The sequence below is a fragment of the Magnolia sinica genome, chromosome 1 (genome assembly GCF_029962835.1).
Source record: "Magnolia sinica isolate HGM2019 chromosome 1, MsV1, whole genome shotgun sequence".
Lineage (NCBI taxonomy): Eukaryota > Viridiplantae > Streptophyta > Magnoliopsida > Magnoliales > Magnoliaceae > Magnolia > Magnolia sinica.
In genome coordinates this window covers 1,636,514-1,659,432 of record NC_080573.1, presented here as the reverse complement: position 1 = coordinate 1,659,432, position 22,919 = coordinate 1,636,514, and the positions used below count along the sequence as shown (strand labels likewise).

Here is a 22,919-nt window from a genome sequence, read left to right as displayed (position 1 = left end):
TGAACTATCTGGATCCATGATTTAGATGTTTTCATAAACTATTAGAGCATCCGTTTTGTTGGCTGTTGATCTAATGGCTAACGATCATCATATTGAAGTGATTCTTGAGACAAACAATGGAATTAGAGGTGGGGCCATAAGATTAATGGTCTAATCCCAGCATTTGGTAGTGTTGAGCTCATACTGGTCAAAGCTCCGCGGACCAATATGTTTTTTTTTTTTTTTCAAGTCCATCCATTTTTCTAGATCATTTTAGGGCATGGCCAAAAAGGAAGCAGATCCAAAGCTCTTTTGGATCACACCACAGGAAGTAGTAGAGATTCAACACCCACTGTTGAAAACTTGTGAACTATAAAGGTTTTTGATCAAGCTGATTTTTGGGTGTTCCCCTTCATCCAAGTTTATGTGATTTTATGAACAGGTTAGATGTCAAATAAACATCACGGTGGGCCCTACGAAGTTTCAGTAGTGGGACTCATCATCGCCACTTACTATGGTGAGGTCCATGAAGTTTCAGTGGTGGGACTCATCATTGCCACTTGCTATGGTGAGGTCCACTTGAGCTTTGGATCTGCCACTTTTTTAGGTTCATGTTGTAAAATGAGATGGAAAAATAAATGGATGGCATAGATAAAACACATATATCATGGTGAGGCTCACAGAGCTTTTCTAGTACTGACCAGTATGGAACTCGGTACTAGGGGTCACTACCAAATACGAGCCCCTATTCAACACTCAAATGACTTTTTATCGTAAATGATTGGGAATTTAAAAAAACTACCTACTTAATGTAGAATTTATGTTCTGGAATACTTTTGGGAAAGGTTTTCAACTAGCTACACCATTAATTAATGTAATTAACATTGGTCTAGTTTCCATTAGATTTTGTTTCTGGAAGTTGGCAAGGGGTTGGCAGCTCAGGTGGTCCCCAACCATAATGTTTATGTAAAATCCACTTGGACCACCAGTTATCTCACCCCATATTTTACGTACGTCCCAAAATCCAGCCCCAACCATGATTTAAGTGGATGGCATGATTGGAAAAAGTGTATAGGGCAACACTCACCCTCCAAACTGTTTCCTTCCGTAGGCCACACCTAAATCATGGATGGGTATGATTTTTAGGCCTCATGCCTAAGTTTTGATGTGGCATCTAATGGCTGGAATGGACTTTATATAATCATCACAGTGAGCCCTTTAAAAAGTAATGGTGGATGTTGTTGTCACTGGTCATCCTGATATTTTAGCCCTACGCCTAATGTGTGATATTATAAATCTAATGGTTACTTACTGCATTTTAGGCCCAAAAAATAAAAATAAAAATCAAGTGTGGGCTTCCCTACCCAACTTCTAAGAGATCACCACTAATATAGTAAAAACATTATAGGATATGCACTTGGGATTTTTGAGGAGGCCCACCATTATGCATGTGAGATCCATCCTGACAAATAGATGTGTGTAATCACATGTTAGGCCTAGGGCCGAAAAATCAGGCTGGCCTGTGATTTAGGTAGGCCACACCATAGAAAGCAGTTGGGAGAGAGACGTCCACCCTTGATTTTTATCCGGCCCACCATGACGATTATAAAAAATCCAACCCAACCATTATATGCCATACCAAAATTTAGGCTTGGGGTCCAAAAATCAGGCCCATCTGTAGTTCAAGTTATACATTGTTTCTAATTGTATGGTCTAATTGAATCACCGGTGGGGCTGATATTTGAGGCCTGAACCTGACACAGGGTGACACACTTGGTGGTTGAGGTGAATTTCACATAAACATCATGATGAACCTTACCAAAGCCACCCAAGCTGCCGACCCCTTTGATAGAAGTACCCCATTGACAACTATATAATTTAATGGGATAGATTATTGAGAACCCTTGAAAAAGGTAATTGAACTTAAATTATATATTAAATAGGCAGTATTTTATTATTATTTTTTTTTTTCTTGTAAAATTCCCTAAATGCTTTGTTCATTTTGCAGGGCAATTGATTCAAGGGCTAAGAACATCAAATCAATGTTTAAATATTTTCTTATAAATGATATATATGGACCATTCATTTTGATGGCCATTGATTGTATGACTAGGATAAGCAGGTTAAAGTGATTCTTGGGAGGAATGGGAAGTAGAGGTAGGGCCCATATGATTAATACTCAAATACATGATAAGACACTAGGGCCCGTAGGATTAATAGTGGAATCCATGATCAGACACTATTTATCATGATTGATCTGGACCATCCACTTTGTTAGCCACTGATCAGATGTTTAGATCATCGGATTGATGTTATTCTTGAGAGGAAAGGGAACTATAGATTAGCCCACAAGCAGGATCCTCGAAATCCAAGAACAGAGCTTTTTTGTAATGCTTTGGACCGTCCATTTTGTTGGAGATTGACCATGGCTTGCATGGTCATATCAAAATGATTCTTTAGAGCTGCCTAGTGGATGGGCCACATCCATGTTCGAACCATTTTTTGCCAAAAGTGGTCTGAGCCATCCATTTCATTGGCCATTGATTAGATAAATAGGATCAACAAATCATAGCAATCATTGGGAGGTAGGAGGAAGTAGAGGTGCACTCACATGATTGACGACCTAGATCCATATTTGTCATGGGTAGGAAGACTTCTACTTTCCTAACAAACGTGGTGAGTTTAAAACTCTGTCCCCTTTTTAACTTATATTTAGAAAGAATAGTTGAACTATGTAAGTGATTGGGCTCATGTAACCAAGAGTTACATTGAATGGGCTCAACAAACCTTCCTTAAGAGCGCCTTTTTCTAATGACTTGGCCGAATTACGAAATCTCTTATTACTTGGCTAAATTATGAATTATGAAACGTGTCAGAGAATTTTACAGCTATTTTGTGGAGCATGAAATGTTTCACATTTTTTTTCTTGAGAAAGGTAGGATTTTTTATTTTTTTTTCTTTGGATAATGTCCTACAAATAGAAAGTTTTTTTTTTTTAATAGTTAATTTACGTTATTGTTTGAACGCTAGCAACTCCTAATCAGAGTTCCTATTTAAATTGTCAAAGGAAATATCAATCTACACAGCAGATTTACAACTTTACAGATTTACAGATTTACAGCTTTACAGATTTACAGATTTACAGATTTACAGCTAATATCTACAGCTTTGACTGATATGACAGTTATACAGATTTATTCCTTCCTTAATTAGTGATATGACAGTTATACAGATTTATTCCTTCCTTAATTAGGATATATTAGCTGTACAGTATATTTAGATAGATGTATATATGGTAGGGGCTGAAGATCAGCTTGTATTTCTTCCCTAAATAGCTTGTAATCTACCTATATAATGGGCAATTGTCAATAAAGAAAGGCAGACTTTTTCAAAAGGACTCTAAACTGTCATAAATGATCTACTACAAAGTAACATTCAACACCGAAAGTTACAAAACAATTTTAACGACAATCCACATGTAACACGCTCGAAACATTATTCAATATGCAGTGCTATCCAAATGTTGAACATGCTTCATTGAATTAGTTTTAGGTCTACCTCAACTTCCTGTAGGCTGTAGCAGAGCACTGGCAGGGGCGTCGTTGACTGTTGATGTGAAAATTTGTAACACCCCGGGTTTTCAGGGGCCGTGTAAGAACTCGGCTCCCAAATTCCCGGGTGTCATGGGTGCCCTAATGGGCTTCATATTTTAATTACATTTGGATGATCTCATAGGCAATGAATGGATTTAGCAAGGCATGAAGCAGAAGTACGTCATAAGCAGTATCAATTGCTACTAATTATAAAAATATGCAGACAATGAATCCAAAGTCATCTAAATAGGGAATTAGTCCCACCCATACACGACCCAAAGTGACTAGGGCCTTGGTCCATACCCTGCGGTAGCCCGAACTCAACTAAATGAACCCGTCGAAAGTCTGGAAGCAGAGAAGCTCTTCTTCCCTATCCTTGCTCACCTCGCTCGGATCATCGAGCTCCGCCTCACCTGCATCTAGAAAAGGGTCTGGTTGGTATTTTAAAACACCGTCCCAGAGTGGGAGTGAGTGATCAACTCAGTGGGTGCTATTAATCTTAAGTTATCACAGGCATCAATTATAATATGACCTTAATGAAAAGCGGTCAGGCATAAACATCTAACTAATCTTATTAATGCGCATGCATGCAGGATGATATGATGCATGCCCTCGCTATAACGCTCCCTCGAGCGACTTCATCTAACAATCACGTATGACAACACTCCCTTAGTGCGTCCTCGACTGCCGAGTCGCCACCCTAACTAGTGCGATGCAATGCAATCGTGTTAGCCGAGTTATTAGTTAGGTCCATTCATCCAGCAGATTGGGGAATCGGGTATACCCCATGTATTAATGCCCTAAACTGGGTGTGAGGCCAAGACCCCCCAATGCATGAGGCCGAGACCCCACTGTCCGTGATCTCGTCGGGTTCCTCATCCCCGACTTCAAATACATGAGAAGTGCCAAGAGAAAGGGATCGCTCACGGTCACTACGGGGAGACACAGTACCCCAGCGTAGGCCGATAGCTCGGACACAGTATCTCATTCCACCATGCCTGGCTCACGAGGTTGTGGACCAATTTTAAGTGAGTTATTGATGAGCTACAACGGTCGTAAGGTGTTCCAGGTTTCATACATGTGTAGCAAACAGGGTTAACAAACAAGGTTGGTCAGACAGTAGGCTAGACCGCATGAGTCAGGCGAGCGTGAAACGAGTGACATCGGGCACAAGGGACCCATGTAGTCGAACTACAGCCACCTGAACACACCCGCCCAAACCCCCGGGTCTAGCCATAGCATAGTCCTACCGATGGAACTACCATCTCTCTTCATGTTCCTAATCAACCCAAGAGGGTGAGGTGATCCATAACATGTCAACTATCCAAGTTATCAACAAGCATAACATTATCATATTCTCAGGCATCTCAACCATACAAAACGGACATTCCTGCAACTAAGCAACATTATTAAGAAATAAAGTGCGTGTGTGAGTGTGGGTTCGTGAGGAAGTTAAACACTTCCTCCATCTTAAGAAATCATATGCACAAGGGTAATGAATCATACATCCTACGAAGCAACAACACATGGAAAAATCAAATAAGCATGAACTTGTAATAATCCATACACAAATCATGTGAGAGGCAAGAACAATCATCATAAGAGTCAAACCTACAATTTCATACTATTTCAACAAACATACAATTCCTAGGGTTCCTCTAGTTTCTCCTAATATGGCATCCAAGCAATCAAAATCATTAATCTCGTACTATAATTGGTACTAGACCACCTAAGAGCAATTGTCCGCACCTATGGATCGTTGGAGACTTGGAAAACGACCTAGGAATGAGGCTTTTGGGGTCGGACGGCCGGATTTCCAAAAATAACCATTTGCATGTTAGAAATCCATGAAATCCCTTCTCATCACAAGGGTTTTAAGGAAAAGGGGGTGAGGGATTTACCTACATAATCAACGGAAGCGGTTCTTGCGGTTGTGGTGGAGGGTTTCCTTGGAGAAGAGGTAGAGAGTTGCAAGGTTGAGCTTCCTTGGGCCCCACCATCAACAACACCCTCCTTCACTGTCTTCTCTCTCTCTTTCTCTTTCTTCTCTTCTCCCCTTTCTCTATTCTCTCTTTTCTAGGGCAAAATCGTATGGGGAGAGGGGGTGCCTAAATGAGGCCCTTTTATAATGCCAGATTTGGTGGAAATGGCCCCAAGTGTTGGGTTTTTACTATACTAGACCCATGAGAGGGTCTTTCTAAGCTCTAGGGCCCACTATGGGGTGTACTTATTGATATACACCGTAGGATAGTTATCCCTAATGATGATCTACGTATGAACATGATCGGCCCGCCATTTGGATGCACCGATCGACAGATATGATTAGAAGTCTGTTCAACGGTCACCGATGGTCGATCAGGGCCACGACTATACGGATATGAGCAGAAAAATATCCTTACTCCACGTGTGAAGTTTGGTCACAAACCGACGGTCCGAAATCCTCAACTCTGCATAAGAGTGGATGACTCAATTCACTTAAGTTCCAGCTCCTTTCTTTAGGGTATTTGCGCTTCTCATGCACTCGTCCTTCTGCTCAAGTTGAGCGATTCTGGACACTACCCAGGTCCGACTCCCGCGATGGACGTCGAGCCCAGTAAGACGAACATTACTCTATAATTTTGGAACTAATGGCCCACCAACAAGCGGTCTAGAGCTTGTTTGGAAAATCGGGGCATTTCTGAAATGAAGTAGTTATTGAGATTTCTCATAGGCAATGATCAGGGTTTGGATTAACTATATTTATAAGGTAGCCTACTTATAACTAGTGGAAGTGGAGATTTGGTCATGATCACTCTAAACCGTCGGTTTTAGGCTAAAAGAGTAATGGGGTTCATTTGGTCTATTAGCCAAGATCCGGGCCTTGTCTGACTCAGCTTCGGTTGGATCTTTAATTTAGTTATGATTGTCTTGATTTATTAGCAATGGATCAGTTAGATTTGGGCCCCCCGTGAGTGAATCATGGGGTTAAACTTGATGTTCAGGTGATCGGGCGGATTCGTTGGCTTCATACGGTTGATTAAACGGACTTGTGCGGTTCTTTACTGGTTCCACCCGTGTTTAAACTATCATTGAGTGCTAATGGTCATTAAGTAATATTATAAGTTAATTAATTAAAAAAATTTCAAAGATTTTTTGGAAATCCAGAACAGTGAAAATCCAGGATGTTACAAAATTATATATTGATTAACAATGGTGAAATCCGATGGGGTCAGACAATTTGCATGCGCATGAGAAATTTTGCAGATAATTTATCTTTTCACCAACAACAATGATGATGGACGGAGACTGCTGGATTTAAAAATAATTTAGAAAAAAAAAAAGTTATGTCAAGCATGCAAGAAATAAGCCAAGAACTTGAAAAAGGACTTGGAGTCTAAAACAACTAAATGGAGATGGCTCCAGTACATGGAAGTGAAGATATTTTGAATAATGGATCTCTCGAGGGCCTGGCTTGTGCTTAAAGTTTAGTACCATTTCAATTGAGCTGGGTGGTTTAGACCGTGTACTACAGCCAGTCTGCGGCCTGAGTCCAGCAAGCGCAGTTTTGTAATATATACAATATCTAAAAATTCTCATTTACTCCTGTTGTTAATCTTTTAACTTACACCCAATCTTGCTCTATGCGTATGTTGTGGTCGCTATCACAATAAAATTGCTTATTGCAAAGAAAAGGGTGGTTGGCTCTGGTGGGCCCCACCTTAATGTGTTTCTAAAATTCACCCCAACCAACAGATGCATCCACAGGTCATGTAGATCCATTATTGGAACTATTCTCTGTTGGGGGATTGCAAAAGTACACATATGAATCAAGCGAAGTATTCCAATTGTAAAACCAAGTTCAATTACAAACACTCTAAATTTAATATGAAAAACTCCTTTTAGAAAAAAAGAAAAAAGAAACCATGGCACCAACCGACGATAACACAATATGAAAGTAGCAAATTACAAGAGAGAGATTATCCGATTTGAACAAGCTTTGAATCTCCCTTACAAGCCCTTGAAATCCTTTAGAACGAATTAAAAAGCTCTGAGACACACCTTATTCCTGATTACACCCATGTATATAGCTTTAATTATGAGAATCACAATCGAAATAGGGCTTTCTAATTCGTTGCTAAGGGTTTAAAGGGCATAGCTAGGGCTTGTGAAGTGGATTCGAAGTTTGTTCGAGTCGGTAACACTCAATCTCTTGTAATTTTTTCTTTCATAGTGCGTACTTGTCGCTTTGCACCGTGGTTTTTTCCCTAAAGTGTTTTTCCACATAAATTTGAATTGTGTTTGGTCTTAGTTGTGCGATTGTGTGTTCTTTCTTGATTCGTCTCTATGTCCTTCAATGGTTGCCCAACATACCCTGTCAAATCACACCAACCCAACAAACTAGCCATCTAATCAGTAGCCTTTGATATGGACTGATACAAGAAAAATAGTCAATCAACAACTTAAATGGTTTGTTTTTTGGGGGCCATCATGGACTACTTCCTATCATCAAAAATTACTTTCAGTAAGGAAACCATAACCATCCCAATCCATGTCTTGGAAAAAAGGATTCCCACAAGAACAAGACTAAATCAAGGATGGCTTGGATCACCCTATCAATATGAGCTATATAAAATATGTTCTGGACTTAATGTATAGTTCAGATTGAGTGGACAATGAAGTAACCTAATCCAACCAAGAGAATTATAATTTAAAGTGTTCTTGGAGCACTAGGGCATTTCTAATATGTACACATGGATACACATGTCTTACAAAAGAAAAAATTACATTGCAATGTATTGAGGGTCAAATATTGCATATTAGACCCCAGTTATTACTTGATTTTATGAACATGATACTGTTTAACACCCGATTTTAATCGTGTTTATATTGCAAGGTGAAATTAGGAGTCGAGACTGAAAAAGGGTACTAAAAGCATGAAATTAATGCTTAGAAGTCACCAAAGCAAGGGACGGACCCCAAGGGACCGAGATTGAAGAATTTACACGCCAGAGATCCGAGAAAATTAAGTCATTCGCGTTGAAGAGGCCTAAAAATCGTCCAGAATGCAAGATCACAGGGTTCCCACCATCCGTTCGGCTCAAAACTTTATATCTAGCCTGAGGACCATAAATTAACCGTACACATCAAATTTCAGTCATTGGATCCTTGTGGAAGTGGCCCAACGAACAGATCAGCACACAAATCGTCATTCTGGGGCCTACCTGATATCTGTATATGCTTCAATATTGGTCTCAGCCCCTCAAATAAGGTGACAAAACGGATGGACGGAGCGGATTTCATATATAGATCACGAGCGGACCCCACTGGCAACGCCAGTGCACAGTGCATAAGTGCACTTGACGAGCACTGGATCGAGACCACCAATCAACGGAAGGAAACTCGTCTCCTTCTCCTTCTCCAGCACAGACGACTAGCGGATGCACCACGTCGTCCGATTTTTGGCTAGTGGGCCCCACCCATCATTCATATGGACGATCTGAACCATTCATTCACTCCCGGGGGTGGGGACGACCCTAGCCAAGACTTCCTTTTGGCCCCTTGCAAACGTGTGCACGTGGATTATCAGAAAACGCAGGTTGAACGACAGCTTGAGTTGACAAAGTGGGCCACACCAAAACCCGATAAAAATCACTCCTTCACGACTGGTTTTTTTCCAGGAATCCAATGGACTGGGTGGATTCTTCCGAAAACAACACCATGGGCCCCACCGATCATCGCAACGTGCCCTGTTTTCCGCAGGGACGTGCGTCCGCATGTCCGGCCCTCCGTGGGCCGTTCGATGATCTTAATCGTGGTCGGATGCATGATCCAAACCGTCCAATCTCTTGAAATGGTGGCCCTAACCCTGTCCATGACGTCAGTTTCGAAAGATTTGGAAGAATAGACGAGCAAACTTGGGCAAAATGTAGTTGCGTTCGCGTTTCCTGCGCACGTGGTTGCGAAACAGAGTCGGTTCTCCACTGACCGACTTCACCAACCGACCTAGCTTCCTCTGTCTATAAAAGAGACGAGAGAGAGAGAGAGAGAGAGAGAGGCATCATCCAATCAGCCGTGGAGCAAAAGAGAAGAGAGAGAGAGATCGTAGAGACGGCAACAAGAGTTTTTCTTCCTTCCTTGGTTTGTTTCTTTGATGTTTTCCTATAAGAGATTTGAGTTCACCATGTGTATGATGAGCTAAACCTCTTAGCTAGGGCTAAGAGGTGAAGCTTGTAGTGAGATGAGAGATTTTTCTTTATGCCTTTTGATTCAGGTTTAAGATGAACTGCTGTTGATTCTAGTTTGATTATAAGGAATGCTTTTAGTTTTTTATGGTTTGTTGTGACTTAAATTACAATAGATATGCGATAGCTTTGAGCAAGTCCTTTTCATTATTATGATTATGAAGTTAGGAGGCCCTGTTGTTCACCATCGCCTTATGGGCATGGTTGGATAATGGAACCCTTCCTAACGTTCATAACTCTTTTAGATTGTTTGTAGATTGATTCAATTTTGTTGTTTGTTTTGTCTCATGGGCATGGTTTTGTGATAGAATCAATTCTAATTCTCATACCTCTCATCTCTTGAGAACTGGATCAAAGGATGTTCAGATTGGTTTTTAATGAAATATCTTCCAACTGGATGAAGATAGGACTTTGTTTCTAGTTGTGTTCGTGAATCAAGCATAGATCTCCTTGATCTTTACAAGTGGATCCTTGACACCCTAATTTCCCACCTTTGAAATTTACAAGTTTTAGTCTAATATTTCACCATTATTTCTCTTATAATTTCTTGATTTAGATTACATCTTCGCCTAGTTCTAGTTCGAGTTGCTTTCATATTACGTACAAGGTTCAGTCCCTGTGGATTCGACCTCGGTGTTACCGAGATTATTACTACATCAGAACCCTATACTTGGGGTGTGAACACAATGTAAAAGTGTTTTTATTAAACTACCTCATTGATTACAATTATTTTCACTAAAATACCTTCAGGTAGAGAAATCATATATTTAGGTGGGTTATTTTTTGTAAATGATGAAACTGGCATTTTAATTCATTTTTACTACGTGAATGGCTTGTGCAAGTAGTACATACTAAAATTGTCACACACATGAAATTGCACTAAAGGTGACTAATTTTTAGTGCATGTGTATTAATTCAGATGGGCACTTTTATCATTTAGAAAAAATAACTCACCTAATCTGGCTTCCATTAGATTTCTCTAACCGATGATGTCGTGGCAAAACTAACCAAATTAAAAAGGTAACTTAATAAAAACCTTTTCCAAAATAACTGAATTAATGAGGTAGCTTAATAAAACAACCTTTTCTAAAAAAGTACGAAGATGTAATTTCTATAATAATTAGGTAGCAATTCGTTAGAATCCCAATGAAAAACCAAGCTTTAATGTAACTGAGACATTCTTATCATTTAATATGCAAGGGTACTGAAAATGAAAGCAAGCTCGATTGAATTAGTTGGCTGGCGTACCTCAAACTCCAAACAGCGTGTAGTAGTCCCGTGCTTATTGGCTGACTGTTGATGGGTGAAAGTGTCAATAAATATTTAAGGTGAGATCAAACAGTTTGTCCTTAGTGTTATAAAGGAACTAATGAGCAATCCTGTAGCACCGACGGATAGATGGATGAATGGACAGACAGCAGAACAAGATCAGAGGAAATAGCGTGCAAAACTGAGGCCCAAAACTCCAATGGTGATATAAAGCTCACCGTAACCAAACAAGAGCAGATCGCTGAGGTATAAGAAAGAAAGAAAAAAAAAATTTATTTGTCAAACAAGCACTTCCTTGACAATATTTAAACCAAGAGAGCTCTCCCAATACACCTCCATCAATGTTTTATTAATTGAAGCAAATGGTCTTAAAATAAGGGGGAGTTATTTGATACTTTGGCAGAGTAAGATGCATGATTTGTTCACCAGCAGTCAGAAATTGTACATATGAGTTAACTCAGATCAAACCTACTAAATTGTGGAACTTAGTACCATCTGATCAGATTGGTTGGACAATCCCTGCCTCTGTTTCGTGGAACACTTATTGGCTGAAATAGGACAAATACATATTCATATTTTTAACCATTTAATAAATGTCCATTGATCCAATATTCAGTTAAAGAAATAAGCGTAATTATAGGTTCATGATACATGTAAACTGGGACACATAAGTTGGACAGTTTAATTTGAATTAGTTATATGACAAGTATACAGTTTCATTCGCAAAAGGAGAGAGATTTTGGAAGGCTAGATTCCCTTCACTAAAGAGAGGGAAAAAATTGTCCTGTGCCATGTTCCGAGAGAGATTAATGTTGCGGCAGATGCTTTGGCACGTTGGCAAGCAGATAGCAGATCAGGAGGCTATTCTCGGAGCCTCCCATCGTCTGTCAAAGGTTTCTTTTCCCTTGATTGAATGGGCCCAGGGAAACCGAGGACGAGAACCAGTTGTGTAATGGCTAGAATCTGTATGTTCCTCGTTATATAGTTCCCTATTTTATGAATGAAATTTTTTTTTTTACAAGGAAAAAAAGAAAGAAGAAGAAGAAGAAGAAGAAAGAAGAAGAAGAGTATGCAGTTTGTATTGAGACACTTAGGCAGTTGATTAATTAATTTAGACTGTCCATCAGGTTCAACATACATTTCATGGACTACCATATGCATGTCATACACAAAAACAGGTAAATTAACCATTCCATCAGCTAATTAGTTGGGGACCCGGCATCATGGACTGTTTATGCTCATCAACTCGGAAAAATGATGGCTAGGAAAAGCAAGACTAAATCAAGGTCAGGGATGGATTGAATCATCATATCTCTGTGATTTTTGCATGGTCTAGCCTATAAAAATCTGTTTTGGACTTAAGATCAGTACTCATAATTACTTGTTTAGCAGTGTCTACTTGAATTTACAGCCCCTTAAAAAAGTGAGTTAAAAGAGTAGTTTGGTAGTTTATAAAAAATAACCTCACTTAGTTTTACTTCTGTTAGATTCCTCTAAGAGAAAATATCTTCTGTCTGGGATCGTGGATTTGGAACCCAGTATATTCAGAATATCCTATATTTGAAATCATCCTGTTGTCTTTGGCACCCTGAATCCATAATTCCATATAATCCAAAAGTAGCTATGCATAGTATATTTATAGGCACTGAATTTAATTACTAAATCAACCTTAATATCTTTAATTAATGTACGTATTTAATGTTTGACACAATGATTGTAATAAGCCTATTGAAATATATATTTTGCCCGAAAATAATGAAATATCGAGTCTCAAATGGGCCACAGGCAAGAGTTCACATCCCAATGACTAACCAACAATTTTTAACCATTAATTTAAATGGACAATGTTTGGTCGACACAAATCATCATATTAAAGTAATTATAATAATGCAATTGATAATCTAATTATTTTGGGATATGATCAGTAGGCCATGTGCCCAATAGATTAATAGTCTTCTGACACACGTTACACATACAACTTTTGGAAGGATTCTAGACGTGATCTAAGCTTTCACCGTAGATTTCAAACCCCCTCCTTCAGGGGATTTCAAACCCCCATTTACTCTATGTTGCCAAAGATATCAGGGGATTTGAATTCCCCTCAAATCTCCTCAAACCTTCTCAAATCCATGGTAAAAACAATCAAAGTCGTGAGGTAGATTAACGAAAGCATTTCTCAAGATGTAATTTATATAAAAAGTAGATAGTAATAAGTAAAAATGCTAAAAGAAATTAAAACCAAGCTTTAATGTAAACGGAAACATTTTTCTATGCGGGGGGGACTCAAAATGCAAGCATGCTCTATTGAATCAGTTGTCTAAGCATACCTCACCCTCCAAACAGTCGTATAACAGTGCGGCATTCGTTTGGCCTACCGTTGATGTGCAAAAATGGCAAGAAATAGAAAGGTGAGATGGAACGGTTTGTCCACGGTGTTGTAAAGGCACTGATGAGAAATCTATAGCAACAATGGACAGACGGCCGATGGAGGGAAATCAGAGGAAATAGCGGGTACAAAAGAGGCCGGGAACTTCAATAGTCTCTCAAAGCTTCCAAAGACCATTGACCAAACAACGTTGATGAAGTTCCTGCGCCAGAAATCTAGTTGGGACCCACCGTTATGTTTGTGAGACATCCACCCCGTCCATCCGTTTTTTGAGCTCATTTTAGGAATTAAGTTTAAAGTGAGCAGGATCCAATACTCAAGTGGGACGCACTGAAGGAAAAGGTGGGTAGGGAAATGCCTACCGTTGAAACCTCCCTGGGGTTGACGGTGATGTTTGCATGCCATCCATACCGTTCATAACGTCATTCCTACTGGGATGAACTGAAAACATTAATATTATCCTGATTCAAAGCTTCTCTGGCCCCACGAATATTTTAACTGTATACGTTCAATCCTTGCGTTTTGCGCCCACTTGAGTATTGGATCCTGCTAATTTTTGGCTTTAATCCTAAAATGATCTCACAAAACGGATAGACGGTGTGGATTTCTCACAAACATCACGGTGGGCCCCAGATAGGCTCCCAGCGCAGGAACTTGGTGCCAAAGCCTTGCGCAGGAAATCCGCGTCCCGTTGATGGCTGTGGGATAAGACAGAAAATGTATATTTAAACCATGTCAGCTCACGTAATACAGCTGGACTGTTGTTTTATTGATTGCAAATAGTCTTTAAAAATATTTGATACCCTGTCAGAGTACGTCACTTGATATATACATCCACAGGCGGTCAGGAAATTATTCTGGTGACATACATTAACTCACATCAAACCAACTAAATTGTAAGTATTGTTTGGTGGTAGTCCCATAGTCAGATTGGTTGGACAATCCCTACCTTTGATTCCTCAGGACAACTGGATATTTATATTCTTAACCGTCCAATAAATTTCCATCCATCTGATTGTCATGTAATCAAATATACTTAAATTAAATTTTTTGTTCACAATACATATATAGGAGACCCATAATTTGGACAGTTTAATGTGAATTAGTTGTATGCTAAGTATTCAGTTTCTGCAAGTGCCTGCGGATCATCCATCACATTCCGTCAGAGTATCAAAGTTTTTCTTTAAACAAAGTGATTAGATGATCTATGTAATGACTGCAATATCAAAGTCTTGCAACTTGTTAATAAATTAACGAGAAATTTACGACTGCGGACCCCACCTTTTATTCATTGGATATTCTTGAAACAATACAAACTTAGCATACGCGCTTGGACCTCTTCGTACGGACGACAAATTCCAGGACGAAAATACCCCTCCTTTTCACGGAAAGGGATTGGGTACGCCTCCTGCCACCCGCCCATGGCCGATAGTCAGTGGTATGTGGGCCTCACCATGATGTTTGCTTTTCATCCATGCCGTCCATATATTTTTTCAGATCATTTTATGATATGAGATAAAAAATGAGGTATATCCAAGTCTCAAGTGTACTACATTGCAGGAAACAGTGTTGAATGAGCGTCAACCAGCGTCAACCATTAGAAACTCAGGTGGAGCCCACTGTGATGTTTGCGAGAAATCCTCCCCATCTAAGTTCATTCATAGGGTCACAAAGACCTGGATGAAGAGTTAAAATAAATTTCATAATGATCAAAAACTTTTGTAACCCCTGAAAGGGTTTCAATGGTAGACGTTCAATTTCCCACTGCCTTTTACAGTGTGATAGCTAGATCTATCTTATCTTTCGTCTCAAGCCTTAATATGAGCTCGCCAAATAGATGAACGGTTTGGATATAACACAAACCTCATGATTGGACCCACACATGCAACACAGTAAAAAAAAAAAAAAAAAAAAACCACAGATAGCCTTGCAGAAGTCCGGCAGATTTTTTTATTATTTTATTTTATTTTTTTACTGGGAGAACTTTTTCTCCCTTACATTTTTCTCTAATACATAATTATATAAATATGTATATATAAGTATATAAAAATATTTTTTTATCTTTTAATTCATTTCTTTGTCCATGTATTCAATAAGCATATCTCCTAAATTAAAATGATTTTTTTTTTTTTACACATGCACACACACCCCCACACACTCACACTAGTGGATTTTTACCACCTATAGATACTCAAATGCTTGACCGGGTGTTGAAACTCCTAAGAGTCTACCACCCGAGGGAGAGTAAGGATCTAAACTAGAATGATTTGCTTAACGTACTATATATGATTTTAGGGTAGGAGAAGTTAATTTAGCGAGGCAAGCATGAAATTCAGCGGGGCAAACATGAAATTCAACGGTGCAACATGAAAATGAGAGGGCAAGCATGAAAATTAGCGGGGCAAACATGAAAATGAGAGGGGCAAACATAAAAATGAGCGAGGCAAGCATGAAAAAGAGTAGGGCAAACATGAAAACGAGCGGGGTAAACTAGAAAATCAGCGAGGGAAACATGAAAAGCAGCGGAGCAAACTAAAATATGAGCGGGGCAAACTAAAAAATCAGCGGGGGAAACATGAAAATCAGCGGGGGAAACATGAAATGCAGCGGGGCAAACTAAAAAATCAGCAGGGGAAACATGAAAAGCAGTGGGGGAAACTAGAAAATCAGCGAGGGAAACATAAAAAGCAGCGGGGCAAACTGAAATATGAGCGGGGCAAACTAGAAAAACAGCAGGGCAAACTAGAAAATCAGCGGGGAAAACATGAAAAGCAGCGGGGCAAACTAGAAAAACAGCTGGGCAAACTGAAATATGAGCAGGGCAAACTAGAAAATCAGCAAGGGAAACATGAAAAGCAGCGGGGCAAACTAGAAAACCAGCAGGGCAAACATGAAAAGCAGCGGGGCAAACTAGAAAACCAGCGGGGTAATCTGAAATATGAGCGGGGCAAACTAGAAAATCAACGAGGGAAACATGAAAATCAGTGGGAGAAACATGAAAAGCAGCGGGGCAAACTAGAAAATCAGCAGGGGAAACATAAAAAGCAGCGGGGTAAATTAGAAAATTAGCGGGGGAACATGAAACGCAGCGGGGCAAACTAAAATATGAGCGGGGCAAACTAGAAAATCAGCGGGGGAAACATAAAAAACAGCGGGGCAAATAGATTTAGTGTGGATTGTTTGTGTAGAACGTACACTAGTGACGTTGGGTCTCATTTGTCCACGTCATTTCCAAGGATTCAAGCTAACAAGATATGTCGGATTTCTCTCTCCCAAATAGATTGCGTGCTATGCTACATGACTTTTTAAAGGGGTAGTCCTATATTTTAGCTTGGTTTTTTAAAGAAAAAAATGAAGTTCTTTATGATGAATAATCACGTATATAATTAATAAAATCATAGATACAAAAAATAAGTCCTATATTGAAATATAATAAACTAATATAATAATGAAAATATTATCATGCATACACCCGACCAACCCAATCAACCCGTCGAACCCTCTTGTGCAACCCAAGATTGGGTTGGGTTAGGTCAAGGTTTAGGTATAGGAACCTTAGGTTGGGTTAGGGTTGAGCACCAACCCGAACCAACCGGCCCGACTTTCAGCCCTAATTTCATGTTTGCCTTACTCAATTTCATGTTTTACCCGCTAAATTTCTAGTTTTCCCCACTCAATTTCATGTTTGCCTCACTTAATTTCATGTTTGCCCCGTTGAATTTCCAGTTTGACCGCGAAGTGATTGAAATTGACCACGAACTGAATGAAATGGATTTTCGACCATCGACCCGATGGAATCTTGGAAAATTGGTTGGCTAAATTAGCTTCTCCTACCCCAAAATCATATGTGGTACATTAAGTAAATCATTCTAGTTTAGGCGATATACTTGTTAAATAAATAGACAAAGAAATGAATTGAAAGATAGAAAAATATTTTTATATACTTATATATACATATTTACTTAATTATGTATTAGAGAAAAATGTAAGGGAGAAAAAGTTCTCCATGTAAAATGAAATAAAAAAAGTCGGACTGTCGCGGCACTCCCCTGTCAAACTCTACGCATTGAATCGTGAGAAATTTACGACTGTAGACCCCACCTTTTAGGAAAACAACCAGTACATTACACATGAGAGGATCTAACAGAGCCTAGCCATCAACGTTTAACTTCACCATAGGCTCCCCATTGAAAAGGACTGAGAACCAGCAATTTTCCCAGCATGCCTCCATCAAGAAAATCCATCTGTCACTAAAACCAAATCGCCTCATCACCTTCTTGAGAAAAACCCAATCCACCCTGTCATAGGCTTTCTCAAAGTCAAGCTTGAGAATGAGATTGCCGCCTCTAGCTTTCCTGTCAATGTTGCACACTGCCTCAAGCGTCATAGCAACATTCTCTGTAATAGACCAGCCTTTCACAAAAGCCCCTTGCCCCATGGAAATAAGCCTAGAAAGGATCTTACTCAAGCAGGAAGCTAGGATCTTTGAGAAGATTTTGTAAATAACATTGCAAAGGCTAATTGGTCGGTAGTCTACAAACCCTTTAGCGGCCGAATTCTTTGTGAGAAGACTGATCAACGATGCCGTAAACGCTCTAAGCATCTGACCTCCTTCCATGAAGAAACACGCTGCCTTATGAATATCATCCCCCGCTGAATTTCTACTTTCCCCCACTCAATTTCATGTTTCCCCCACTCAATTTCTAGTTTTCCCCGCTCATATTTCAGTTTGCCCCACTGTTTTTCTAATTTGCCCTGCCCATACTTCAGTTTGCCTCGCTGTTTTTCTAGTTTGCCCCGCTCATATTTCACTTTGCCCCACTCATACTGCAGTTTACCTCGCTGTTTTTCTTGTTTACCCCGCTCATACTTCAGTTTGCCCCATTATTTTTCTAATTTGCCCCGCTGTTTTTCTAGTTTGCCCCGCTCTTATTTCATGACTTAAGCCGATAAATCTAAACGTATCCAATGTTCAAATGGACCACACCAAATGAGCCCACAGTTAGTTAGTACGCTCCCATTGTACTAAGTAAACTCAGTTGGGCCCACATTGAATGTATGTAGTATATACACTCCGTCCTATTTTAGCCTGCCCCGCTCATTTTCATGTTTCCCCCGCTCATTTTCTAGTTTGCCTCGCTCATTTTTATGTTTCCCCTGTATGAACAAAAAATTTCAGGACGAAAATACCCCTCCTTTTCACAGAAATAGATTCGCTACTCCGCCTACCACCCGCCAATGGCGGATCTTCGGTGGTCTGTGGGCCCCACCATGATGTATGCTTTTCATCCATGCGGTCCTATTTTTACAGATCATTTTATGGTATGAGACAAAAAATGAGTATATCCAAATCTTAGTGTACCACATTACTGGAAACAGTGTTGAATAAGCGTCAAACATTAGAAATCCTCCCCCGTCTAAGTTGGGGCCCACTGTGATGTTTGTGAGAAATCCTCCCTGTCTAAGTTCATTCATAGGGTCACAAAGACTTGGATGAAGAAGAAAAACAAATTTCATAATGATCCAAAACTTTTGTAACCCCTAAAAGGGTTTCAATGGTAAACGTTCAATTCCCCACGGCCTTTTATAGTGTGGTCCACTGGATAGTTAGATCTATCTTATTTTTCGTCTCAATCCTTAATATGAGCTCACCAAATAGATGGACGGTTTGGATATAACATAGACCTCATGATGGGACCCATAAAAGCACAAAAAAAAAAAACAAAAACAAACATATAGGTAGCCACGGCAGTGCCGCAGAAGTCTGGCAGATTTTTTTTTTTTTGGGGGGGAGAACTTTTTCTCCTTTACATTTTTCTCTAATACATAATTATGTAAATATGTATATATAAGTATATAAAAATATTTTTCTATCTTTTAATTCATTTCTTTATCTATGTATTTAACAAGCATATCTCCTAAATTAGAATGAAATTTTTTTTTTTACACACGCACACACACCCCCACACACTCACACTAGTGGAATTTCACCACCGATGGATACTCAAACGCTTGACCGGGTGTTGAAACTCGTAAGAGTCTACCACTCGAGCAAGAGTAAGGATCCAAACTAAAATGATTTACTTAACGTACCACATATGATATTGGGGTAGGAGAAGCTAATTTAGCCAACCAACCTAGTTATTTTCCAAGATTTCCTCGGGTCAATGGTTGAAAATCTAGCGGGGCAAACTAGAAAAACAGCGGGGCAAATAAGAAAAACAGCAGGGCAAACTGAAATATAAGCGGGGCAAAGTAGAAAAACAGCGGGGCAAACTGAAATATGAGTGGGGCAAACTAGAAAAACAGCGAGGCAAACTAAAATAGGCCTACACTCATGCTCTATATAGCCCACTATGCAATATGTGTGAAACCACCTCCCTCTATCAGGTCAAAACACTTATTTTCACCATTAGCTATAGGGTCCCACTGACCCTAATTCACTAGCTTCTTTTTCTTTTTCTTTTTTCGTTATAATTCCTACGGCATTTTGTAGGTCCCATTATAAGGTACGTGTTATATCCAAACCGTCCATCTATTTGACAAGCTCGTATTAAGGCTTGAGACGAAAAATAAGACAGATCTAGCTATCACCTAGATCCATAGCTCAACTGGCAGACTAAGTGGAAATACCTCGTTTCAACACTTGAGGTCTTGTTATCGATCCTAAGAGTGGGGTAAGCATGAAAAAGAGCGGGGCAAACATGAAAATGAGCAAGGTAAGCATGAAATATGAGTGGGGCAAACTAGAAAAACAACGGGGCAAACTGAAGTATGAGTGGGGCAAACTAAAAAAACAACAAGGTAAACTAGAAAAGCAACGGGGGAAACATGAAAAACAGCGGGGCAAATTAGAAAAACAGCAGGGAAAACATGAAAAACAGCGGGGGAAACATGAAAAACAGCGGGACAAAATAGAAAAACAGTGGGGGAAACATGAAAAACAACGAGGGAAACATGAAAAACAGTGGGGGAAACATGAAAAACAGCGGAAAAAATATGAAAAACATGAAAAATAGTGGGGGAAACATGAAAAACAACGGGGGAAACATGAAAAACAGCGGAGCTCATGTTTCCAACTCCTAGTAAAAACAAATCCTAGAAACTAGCACTATCAATAATAATAGTCCAACTCTATCATCTCTTTTCAAAATAATAACATCATTCTCAATAAATTCTTCTCCTAAAACCTAGGACCACAACTACCTACTTTATTGCTAATTAAGTTCTCAAAAAATTAAATTCTAAGCCTTATTTTTATGACTTGCCTAAGGCCCCCAAAAATGTTGAGTTGCACTTGTTTAGACATGCATCACTTTCATGCTCGTACTCTAAAATGAGCTGGTACAATGGACAGCCACCTAGCATGGATAAAACACATCTATCATGATGGGCCCATAGAGTTTTCATGTTTTCCCCACTGTTTTTCATGTTTTCCCTACTGTTTTTCTAGTTTCCCCTGCTGTTTTTCATATTTCCCTCGTTGTTTTTCTTATTTTTCATGTTTTTCATATTTTTCTCACTGTTTTTCATGTTTCCCCCGTTGTTTTTCTTGTTTTCCCCGCTGTTTTTTATGTTTCCTCTGCTGTTTTTCTAGTTTGGCTGGCTGTTTTTCATGTTTCCCCCACTGTTTTTCATGTTTCCTTCGCTATTTTTCTAGTTTGCCCCGTTGTTTTTCTAGTTTCCCCCGCTGTTTTTCATGTTTCCCCCACTATTTTTCATGCTGTTTTTCATGTTTCCCCCGCTGTTTTTCATGTTTGCCCCACTGTTTTTCATGTTTCCCCCGCTACTTTTTTAATTTGTCCCACTGTTTTTCTAATTTGCCCCGCTTATACTTCAGTTTGCCCCACTGTTTTTCTAGCTTGCCCCACTCATATTTCAGTTTGTCCCACCATTTTTCTAGTTTGTCCCACTATTTTTCACGAAAATACCCCTCCTTTTCACAGAAACGGATTAGGTACTCCTCCTGCCACCCGCCAATGGCGGATCGTCGCTAGTCTGTGGGCCCCATCATGATGTATGATTTTCATCCATGCCGTCCATATATTTTTCCAGATCATTTTATGGTATGATACCAAAAATGAGGTATATCCAAATCTCAACTATACCACATTACAGGAAACAGTGTTGAATGAGCGTTAACCATTAGAAACTCAGGTGGGGCCAACTGTGATGTTTGTGAGAAATCCTCCTCATCTGAGTTCATTCATAGGGTCGCAAAGACCTGACGAAGAGGAAAAACAAATTTCATAATGATACAAAACTTCTGTAACCCCTAAAAGGGTTTCAATGGTAGACGTTCAATTCCCCACTGCATTGGGTTGGGCTTGGGTAGGATATATCGGGTCTAATCTCAAGCTTGGGTTATACAAACACCAACCCGATAAAACTTCAGTTGGGCTTGGGTTGAGGTCTCAAGTTATCCGACCTAACCCGAACCCGATCAATATATTAGTTACTTATAAATTATAATTGAGTGTGGATTGTTTGTGTAGAAGGTACACTAGTGATGTCGGGTCTCATTTGTCCACGTCATTTCCAAGGGATCACACCACGGGAAACAATGGGCATAATGATTTCCACCGTTGAAACCATAATGGGCCCAATAGTGATGCTTGTTTGTTATCAAGCCTATTCATAAGATCATACAGACATGGATTAATAGAAAAAACAATTATAAGCTTGATCCAAAACTTCTATAGCCCCTAAGAAATGATCAACAATAGAAGTTCAATTAAAAATTTCATTTGGTGTTGTAACACCCCATACTTTTCAGTACTCGGGTGTTGCCACATTACCTAACTTAGTATAAACACCAGTCTAATTAAATTAAATGTCCCCATGTCCTAGCCTAAAACCTGAACGTAAAGACCGCTACATCATCAAATAAATCTTGTATTAAAATTTCAATCACTTGATAGATAAATCAAACCGTCCAGACATTAGATGATACTTCATAAGTACATTAATTTGTGCAAAGATAGATCAAACTTTATAGATGTATTTTAATAATTTACTTGAAAAAGTATGGAATATGGTGATATGTATATATTTAATGTATATGAAATATTTTGAAAATAATATTATGTTAAATAAACATAATGAGTGGTAATTTCACAATGTATAATTGAATTATAATATTAGTTTAGCATTAAATATCCTTCATAAATATGCAAACAAAAATTGTTAGATATTTTAAATAAAATCGAGTATTTAACAATGTGATTTCAAATATGATATTGCGCCATTTTCAATTTATATGTAGGTATAATATGATATTGTGTATTATGAATTTTATATTAATAAATAGGTGATCAATAGCATGTATATGTTAGTATGTTCATGTTAAAATATATATATACATATATATATATATGTATGTATGAGATTCTAATTATTTTAATTTCTAGTAATATGCCAAAGTAATGAAATCTATATTGATACTAGTATTGGTTAGTAATATAGGATGAA

General features: G+C 39.0%; 1 protein-coding gene across 7 annotated transcripts in view; it reads right to left on the bottom strand.

Annotated features, from left to right (window-relative positions):
- LOC131233529 (disease resistance protein At4g27190-like) overlaps positions 1-22,919 on the bottom strand; it is a 74,933-nt gene that overhangs the window by 7,191 nt on the left and 44,823 nt on the right. The window contains exons 1-3 of one of the 7 annotated variants that reach the window (XR_009165472.1): positions 13,390-13,584; positions 11,042-11,303; positions 3,538-3,585 (exon numbers count right to left, since the gene is read on the bottom strand). The exons of 3 other annotated variants lie outside the window; for them this stretch is intronic. The gene's annotated coding sequence lies outside the window, so the exon portion shown is untranslated. Of the gene's footprint in view, positions 1-3,537; positions 3,586-11,041; positions 11,304-13,389; positions 13,585-22,919 lie in introns of those variants that run through there. 3 more of the 7 variants (XM_058230793.1, XM_058230955.1, XM_058230875.1) reach the window with 3 other exon arrangements.